Source organism: Sceloporus undulatus, chromosome 1 (assembly GCF_019175285.1).
Source record: "Sceloporus undulatus isolate JIND9_A2432 ecotype Alabama chromosome 1, SceUnd_v1.1, whole genome shotgun sequence".
NCBI lineage: Eukaryota > Metazoa > Chordata > Lepidosauria > Squamata > Phrynosomatidae > Sceloporus > Sceloporus undulatus.
In genome coordinates, this window is record NC_056522.1 from 103,198,732 (window position 1) to 103,208,842 (window position 10,111).

The 10,111-nt window shown below is 39.5% G+C and overlaps 1 pseudogene; it reads right to left on the reverse strand.

The window, feature by feature from the left end:
* Positions 1-7,964: 7,964 nt before the first annotated feature.
* LOC121920080 lies at positions 7,965-8,105 on the reverse strand (annotated as a pseudogene).
* Between the last annotated feature and the right edge of the window lie 2,006 nt (positions 8,106-10,111).

Here is a 10,111-nt window from a genome sequence, read left to right on the forward strand (position 1 = left end):
CCTCTCTGGCAGTATTTCCTACCTCGTCAAATGGCTGAAACAGCTAAATCTGTATGCAGGCACTGTAGAAACTGGATCAATAACAAAATTAGTAACCAAGAATGGCAATGCTCAAGCTCCCCTCACCAGAGCCTGTTACTGTTTTGTTTTTCAGGATTCAGAGAGCGTGGGGAACTTTTTTAAAAAATGACATGTTTTCTTACACCCTAAACAAGGGACCATCACTAATTACATTGATTGTTGGAAAATGCAACATCCAAATTAGAAATGGATCGTTATCACGCCCCCCCCCCCCTTTCTGCTGAGGGGAAACCTTCAGCAGCCTACAAACCAGTATGTGTTTCAATAAAATTAATTAAAAGATCCAAATATGCTTGACTCATCAAGAAGGCACTCCTGAAGCGAAAAAAATTAATATTCCATTCCAGCTTTGTAGCCACTTGCCTTTAGGGCTGGATATGTGACAAACAAGCAACAAAAAAGTTTTCTCTACAGAATCTGCCCAAATCGTTCCAGCCTAGTTAGTATGTTGCTTTCTTTTAAAGCCATGATTGGTAAGTGCTTTGCTTGGTTATCCTGCCTGCAATGACTAGCTCCAGTCCAGCTCTGAGTGGTAAATCAGCCATCCAGAAAGCTAGAGCAAGGTGAACTCCCTGCCAAGGATCTGATATGTGAAGGCATCTTGCTTCCAGATCATTAAGTTGGCCCCAGCATTTAAATCTCCCCTACACAGAAGGCATTATGCATTCCGGTGTTGTCCTTTTTAAAAAAACAGGCTTATGCAATTCTTCCCCAGTTCCTTCCCCATCATTTTAATTTTGCGTTTCTGGGGCCTATTCTTGTTCAATCAGACACAGACTGGGAGTTATTTTCAAGAGGCAATAGCCTTATATTAGATGTTCAATGGGTCAGATGAAAGATTGACATTTTGGTTCATGCTCTTGATTAGCAGAATCGATCTCATTCCCACAGAGACTGAGTATGATGCACAGGCCACATAAAAGGAAGATTGTGGACACTGCCAGACAGACAGGAGACTTAATCCCTTGTGCAAGGGTAGTAAATGTCATCTTCCTTTTTCCATCGTAACACCCCCTCCCCTCCCATTTAGTCCTTTTAATAAAAGGAAGAGATAAAATGCTTCCATTTTATTTAACCATCTGGGCTTAAATAAGTGGACTTTTATAGCATGACTGAAAGGCAGTGAGGCAGCCATTATGGAATGTCACTGCTGATGCATTGATTAGGTACCATGAATGTAACATGGACAACTGCGAGGCACACTGGGACTAATAACTCACTGCTTTTGTGACTTGTAACTGAGTTACAAGAGGTGCTTTTTTCTTTTTCTTTTGAAGGTGGCTAAAGGGTGTTGGCTGCTTTTCCCCTTCTATCAGGCATGGCTAGAAAAATCTTAAAGGAGTTTGACCAGATAACACTTTTACTAATAGTTTTTACCTCCCCATTCTCCCTTCTACCCCATCTTTCAAAAATCTGAAAATTACTTTTCCCACTGATGCCTGTTATTCATTTGCACATGCCAGTGTATTTCCTTGTGATCTGATTACGGCTGATGTTGCTGCTTTTTGTTGACTTCACAAGGCTGGAGGATGAGAGAGAAAGAACAAATGAAAGAGAGAAAAAGAAGACAATAGACCGGTATCTAATCTTTGTAGCCAAGTCTGCTCTGTGTTCTCTTTCATAGGTTGAACTTTACAGCAGAATATATACCCAAGAGACTAAAAGAGCATATTGTATTGTCCAGCAAAATTGCTTTGCAATTGACTTGTTGTTGGTGTGCTTGTGTGTGTGTGTGTGTGTGTGAGAGAGAGAGAGAGAGAGAGAGAGAGAGATTAAAGGTTGCATACAAAAACATCCCAGACTCAGCATTGCTATTGAGCTCTCTACTATAAAAGAGTGTGTCCTGGGTGTCTTCGGCACCACAAAATTCAGTGTGAGACAGAAAGCCTATAAACCTAAGCATTCAGATGCTCTGCTCAAGTATTTGCCCAAATATGTGAGGGATACTACAATGTATACAAGTGTCCCACCCATGTGCTGGTTCCTCTTTGGACTTTTGTAAATTGACCATGATGGTTTGGAGAGGGTTCCTAAGTCCATTTGACTGAACATGCTTACAAGCCTGTAAAATATGAGGAACTTTCCTTATGAGTTTTTTGTATAACATGGAGCCTTCTGAATATACTTAGAAATGTTTCTCAGAGTTTCACACTCAATTGTATGCACACCCTGTTCTGTTCCACACATACAGCTTTCAAGAAAATACCTCCACAGCACCAATGTCTGTCTCCTCTCCCTCCCCCATCTTTCTCCATGCACCAGAGCTAAAACTACCCAGGTTGAATAATGTGTCCTTATCTCAATCTGATTCCTGTTGGAACACACAGCATTTCTTCCGTTCCAATGTGATAACATTTTTTTTGATGCCTGAGGTTTTTGAGGTGATTTTTTTTTAAAAAACAACAACAACTTCTGGGTTTCTTTTGGGGGGGGGGAGAAAAATTGGGGGCGAACAACTGATTGTTTTTTTTAAAATTCATAGTTTGACCTCCAAATTGGAAATGGATTGGAATTGGGGGTAGGAGGATGGGGGAGGGCAGGGCCAGATTAGTGGATGGTGACCTAGATGAAGTGGGCAGCTAGGTCACTTGATTGTTCCTGCCATAGGAGGGTATCTCCCTTGCTTGTATCAACATCCAGAATAGATAGTGTAGCCACTTGGGCATGAGTATTGGTATTTGTATATGAACCTTCATATAATATATATATATATGGCCTAATTTCCACTATGGTTTAAACTGGCCCGTGATTCCAAATGATTCGGTTTAAACCACCATGGTTCCCACTTAATTTGAATCTCTGAAGCGATTTGGAAAGGGGGGCATAGTTTTTACCCATCTAACCCATGTTTTACCCATTTAACCCATGTCAAAAAGACACTGGTAAAATGGGGTGTTTGGGGGACTGAATTGATTTATTTCGAATCCACACTGATTCCCACTGGCAGCAGCTTTTCCCTGGCCTCTCCGCCCTGGCCATGCCTCCCTCCATCCCTGGTCTTCTCCCATTACTGGTTTCTCTTGCCTGCTCCATCCCCGGTTTCTCTTTCCCTGGCCCCTTGCCTTCTGGTCCTTGCAGCCTCCTTACCAGGGCTTCTGCCCAACCTCCTTACCGGCCTCCCCTTGCAGCTGTCCTGAGCTGATTCCTGAAACCGGTTCAGCAAACACAGTGGTTCCCACTGTGTTTGCACCGGTTTCAGGCATCAGTTCAGGAATCGGATCTAAAGGTAAGTGGGAATTATGCCTCTCTCTCTCTCTCTCTCTTTGTATGCATTTTACTGGTTGTAATCCTGCCTCAATCCGCAGGGAGAGGCAGGAAATATAAATAAATTTATTATTATTATACAATGTTTTGCACACTCACAAGTCAGCATTTTATGTCCCCTGTTCAGTTGGTTTCACTTTATAGAATGGCAGATGCCCTTTTGAGGTGTAGAAAAAGAGGGAGAGTTGTCTTATGGAATATGGAAAAGACAAGTGACCTGATTGCCATGGGTGTGTGTGTGTGTGTGTGTGTGTGTGAACAGAAGCTCCGAGGAAAGCTGAAGGAAAACCATTGAAACAGAGATATTTTTGAGAAAGTTGCTAGAGAAATGCAAAATAAGGGCTACCAGAGAATTGCAGAGGAGTGCAGGATGAAAAGTAAAGTGGAAATTGTTGAGTTATTACTCATCCACCCATATTAACATTACAAAAGCCTTCCACTTCTCCTAACTGAATGGATAAACCTACCAGTGGCAAAAACTATATGCTCCCAATGAATGGCTCTGGCAACTGCTCCTGTAACCTCTACCAAACAAACATGTAGGTGACCACATGCATGCAATCACCTGGTATGGGGTCACCTGAGATGTACTGCCTGGTCTCTTGCTCACCTACAGAGGGCAATATCCATCCACTCATAAACCACTGTAATATTTTGGAGAAAAGCCAACAGGACCGACCCCTGTGTGATTTCTAAAAAGAAGGGATTCAGGGCAACTGAAGCTCCATCATTAAATTTTCAAAATGAGATAGCAAATCAGAGGGGGGCTGGAGAGGCAACACAAACGAGGGCTGAGGTATGCACCCAATCCAGTGGGAATGCAGATGGGCAGTCAGAACAGTGGGGAAACAGAGAAGAACTATTTGATTATGGAATTATGTGTGGTGAGAGCCATAAAAATGAGTGACTGTAGTCAGAATTGTGCACATACATGATGGCAAAAAAGACAGAGGGCAATTTGACTGTGTGAATATGCACGTGTGTGGTTGGAACATCCCCCCTGCAGCTCCTATGGTCATGTGAGTGGACATAGACTGATACAGCAAATATGTGCCCATTGTAGAAATGCCCCCTGGTATCAATGTGGCTATATGATGGGGGTCCTTTGTTGCTTTCCAAATTGATTTCAGTTTGAATTAAAATGGATGTGTGTGGTGGTAAAGGGGGTCAAACCCAGGGCAAGGATACTACACAGTGGAGCTGGAATTGAGTCCTCATGTAGATTCAGCCTAGGACTGATTCTTTCTGGCGTTTAATTAATGTCCTAGTTCATACTTTTTTAACCACTCACCTCCAGGTTATGTTGGAGGACAACTCTCTTAATTCCCATCCATAACAATCCAGCCCATCTGGAGGTCATCCAGTTGGAGGAGTGTGCCTTAGCCTACATCCTCTTAGGCAGGTAGTTCTCCAGTGAGAAAAGACTATATCTGTTGTTCCTGGAACACTAAGGAGCTTATTGCTCACCTTCTAAAACTGGCTCCAGCCTTCCAGGCTGGAGCCAGGATACAGGATGAAGGCAGAGATTTTCACTCACTAAATCACTGCTGAACGACTGGCCACCATCAGCCCTGGTCCCAGCCGGGTCTCAACCACACTCTGCCAGCACTTTTTAGAAGTTTGAAACTTTCTGGCTTCTAAAACATGCTGGCAGAGGCTGGAGCTGGTTTAAAAAAGTGAGCGATAAGCTCCGTTGTATCAGTAAAACCAGATGGCTTAAATAAGAGTAGATGAGAGCCAGTCTGGCTCATGGACTTTGTCAACTGATGTCTTTGCAGCTCTTGTGTGGTATCATATTCCTTCTACCACTGCTTGGCATGCCTGCAATTAGGCCTGTGAACACTTCTCCCATGATTGGCAATGGCTTCTGGATTATGCCATTAGAAAAGAATACTGGTCCTTATAAATCAGCCTTGGACCAATTTTTTCCTATATAGAATGCAAGTCTAAAATTACATCCATTGAGCTGGACTGCAACTTTATAGACTTTTAATTTTTTAAAAACAAAATAAAGCATTAAAAATGTCCTCTTTCTAGAATCTGCCACCTGAAAGAGACAAATTCATATTTCTTCCTTCCAGTCTTTTAACATTTATTAGGAAGGTTTGAATCAAAACATTCAAAACATTGACAAAATATAGGGGGTGTTCCCACTTGAGTACTGGCTGAGCATTCACCCTGCAAAGGTGGACCCTTTGTTTAAGGTAGCTGAAATAGTAAGATTTCAAGTCAGAGCTTAAATCTGCCTTGGATTTTGTGCAATGCAAATAAATTCTTCCCAGTTCAAAACAAAAACTCCTGGGGAAAATACTCTCCAGGCTTCTCCCAGCAACTAAGATCTTTCTTGCTATGACAAGTCTTTGCTTACTACAATGCTTGTTGTTGTACAGCAGTCCTGCAAGTGCCAGATAACAGTGGAAAGAACAGATTCTTTGAGGTGAGGAATCTCAGAGCAGGATTTTTGAAAAGCCCATTATGAAGAATACCCTTTATGATATGCCACAAACTGCATGTCAGCACCTTTACAAAAGTTCAGGCTTTACTTTTTAGAACAGCAAATGAGTAGCTGGCACAGGGGGGCAACCTTCTTGTGCTGGATCCCATCAAGCTTTTTAATGAACAGCCTGAACTCATTTCTGCAGTTGAATTTGAGCAAACAGAGTGGCATTTCTGTTCTCTAGAATAGTACTGCTCAAAGTGGATGTGTGTGTGTGTGTCTGTGAACCAGTGCCAGTCCCTGAATCATCTGCTGCCTGGCCCTAGAGAGCCAAAGATATCCTGCCACCTGACCAGAGGCATGTGCCAGGACAACACTTTTACACCATTCCCCTGCTGGTGGCAATGGCCACCCTACTAGAGCACCACATAAAAACATGATGGAATTTTATGCCTATCCTGCAACTGTCCTAATTTGGTAGAGAGTCCCAATTAACTTGCTATTATCCCACTTTTTCAGCCATTTTAAAAATGTCCCAGTTTCTCTTTTCTTCCCCCACTTTCCACCTTATCCTCAGCTTACTTCTCTTGCAGCAAACTGAGTTCAAAGCACATTAGTAGTTTGCGTTCAATTGCACTCAGCAGCGAGGACTGGATAGGAGGGGGCAGAGTCTTGCCTATCTCTGTAGGCTCAGGCAAAAGCAAATTTCTCTAGCCTCTCCTAGCTTATGTGCTCTTACTCATTAATAACTTTGTCATCTTGACCACACTCTGATGTTGCTTGGCTACATGTATCAGAGTTCTCGTCTGTGAAATGCTGGAGGGTGTGCTTATACTCCACCAGTGTTAAATTTAGGAGTTTATCAGACAAGGGAAATTGGAAGTATAATCCAATGGCAATCCGAACACAATCATGGGGTTTAACATTATTGCGTGATAGGCTATGCAATTTCGGGCAATGGGAAATCAGTCCAAACATGATCATGGGGTTTCACATTATTGCGTGATAGACTACCACACACAATTTCGGGCAATGGCAAGCTATTTTTGGGCAATGGCAAGTCAGTTCAAACACAATTCGAATTCACATAAATTTGCTGAACTAGCAAATTCATGTGAATGCGTTCTGGCCCCACTTTCTTTTCATTCGAAATTAAGAGAAATTCCTCCCGTGTGATAAACTCCAGAATCTTGGCCAAGTCCAGCTGCACCCAATTTTGCACTTTCTACATGGGCCCTTGAGAATGGGAATTTGTACATATTAATCCATAACAAAAGAGAATGAAGAAGTGTGGAGGAAATGCAGAATCAAAAATACAACACACATAACAACAATAAGCAGACTTAATTTCAAGGATCATAATCTTTGAGAGAAATGGGCTCAGATTGTATTCCAAGCTTAGTCTTTTTATTCCAGCAGGCTTTGGGAAACTGATTGTTTTCCAAGAGGCTTTTTAATAAAAGCATGATGTACTGCTTTTATATTTTGTTTTGAATTCATGTGTTAAAATGTCTTGATTTTGTTGATAATTTAATATTATTTTAATTGCAACTTTTTGTATGTTTTTAAATCTATGTCTTTCTCTATGTAATTTTCTCTATTTTGTAAACCATCTTGAGCCCCAGTTTGGGAGAAAGGCAGGGTATTAATGGAGGGAAGGAGAGGTGGAGAGATGGATAAGTGACAACTTTCCAGCTGCCAGGCAGCTCACCTTGCCAAAAGCAGTCTTCTTAAAGGAATGCTAACAAGTATATCACAGGAGCAGTAGTGAAAGAAGCAAAATGATCAGGTACAGTTATCTAAATATGCTTTGTGATTAATGATGCAGTCTTAAAATACAATTACTACTGCATGGAATTAAATCTACTGTGCTCAATAAATGCACATCCATCTTCAGGACCAGACGGTTACTGTCAGTTTGCTATAAAACATTTAAGAATGAATTGAGTACACTCCTACAAGCCACTATATAAAAAAATTAATGGGGAACGAGTACCAGAAAGATGGAAAGAGGCTAATATTGTAATTATCCCAAAAGAAAATAAAAAGCTAGAAGACCTGGCCAATTATTGACCAATATCAATATCAATCTTATAATTTGAATATAGATTATAAGGTTTTTCAATAATATTCACAAACAGATTAAAAATATATTTCAAAACAATTATAGATGAAGAGCAAAGAGGCTTCTTACCAGATAGATAAAATACAACCTAAGATACATTTTTGATACTATTGAATATTATGAAAGACACAATGACAAGAAATAGGGATTATTATTATATTACTACACTTGATCTTAGCCAAAAGGCCGAGAAGCGATTATTTTTGATCTGGAGAAAGCGTTTGATTTCATTAATTGGATAACACTAAAAGAAATCATTAAAAATTAATATAGGTGAAAATTTTCTCAATTGGATTAAAAATATATGGGAAAAAAGCACAAATAATTATTAATTGCTATTTACTGAAGCAATTTCAATAAATAGAGGAACATGACAGGGATGCCCTTTATCATCACTGCTCTTCCTAATGGTGATAGAACTACTAATCAAACAAATTAAGAATGACGAAAGACTACAAGGGATAAAAATCAAGAAATACAAATACAAAATAGAAGCATTTGCTGATGATTTTGTTGTTAATTTGGGAAACTACAGTAGGAGCAAAAAGACTAATGGAATTAATGGCAGAATTTGGTGAATTGACAAGCTGTAAAACAAATATGGAAAAATCAGCAATCATTTACAAAAATATAGAGATGAAGGAAGAAAAGGAACTACAAAAATTGACAGGAATAGAAATTAAGAAAAGGGTAAGATATTTAGGAATACTATTAACCAGAAAGACAAATGAATTATTTGAAAACAACTACGTAAAATTGTGGAAAGAGGTCAAATTTTTTTAGTAAATTGGGGCAAATTGATCTATCACAGTTGAGAAGAATATCGGTGGTAAAAAAGACAATTTTACCAAAACTATTATATTTATTCCAAATGATACTGATCATAAAAAAAATAAGATGGGATAGAGATATAATAAAATCTATATGGCAAGGAAAAAAAACCTCATCTAAGATCAAAAATATTACAGGACACTAGGGAGGGAGAGGGATTAGCAGTGCCAGACTTTAAATTATACACAGACGCATGCAGTCTTGAATGAATTAAAACTGGATAAATTTAAAAGAGGGAAGAATACTGGAATTGGAGTTTGAGAGATTAAAGTTTGGAATACATGCATGTTTAGCATAAAGAAAAGGTAAACTATATATTCAACTGTCATTGTATATAAGAAGATTCCTCTTGAGAGTCTGGAAGACACATAAGAAAAAGATAATGAATAAAATACTAATGTGACTATTCCCCCATGAAGCTTTTTATAGAAAGGAAATGTATAATGAAGGAAAGTGGTATACATATAAAGTCACCGTAGAAAAGCAAGGAGGAAAAATAAGATTATGCAAACAGGAGACTCTGCAAGAGAAGGGATTTAATTTAGGATGGTTTCAGTTTAGACAAATTTATGAAAGAGTAGTAATGGATATAAAAAACATGGACTACTGGGGAAAAATCTGAAATGGAAGAAATATTATTTAGCAACAAAAAGTAAACAGTAGGATAATTATACAAAAAGCTATTAGAATTCGAGATAGAGGGAGAAATAGTCAAAGAAACAATGGAGTTTATCACACAGGAGGAATTTCTCTTAATTTCGAATGAAAAGAAAGTGGGGCCAGAATGCATTTACGTGAATTCGCTAGTTCAGCGAATTTACATGAATTTGAATTGCATTTGAACTGACTTCCCATTGCCCGGAAATAGCTTGCCATTGCTCGAAATTGTATGTGATCACCTGTCATGCAATAACATGAAACCCCATGATTGCGTTCGGACTGACTTCCCATTGCCCAAAATTGCGTGTGGTAGTCTATCACACAATAATGTTAAACCCCATGATTGCGTTCAGATTGTCATTGGATTATACTTCCAATTTCCCTTGTCTGATAACGTCCAATGATCAAGTGGGCTATTACATAGGACATCTGATTCAACTAACCCAGTGGGAGAAATTATGAAATAAAGGAATTAAGTATATAATCTCCCAAAATTTAAAAGACAACTGGTACAAGATGTACCACAGGTGGTATCCTATCCTTTCCTTTCCTTTCCATAGGCTTTGCACAACCGTTCTTACCATCCACCAAAAGATTAAAAAAAATATATGGGAGGATAAGTAGACATGGGCCCTGCACTAGGTGGATGTTGGTGTGTTTGCAAAATACCCCTTCCTCTGTTGGAAGGGCAACTCTATTGGCAATTGGGGTAG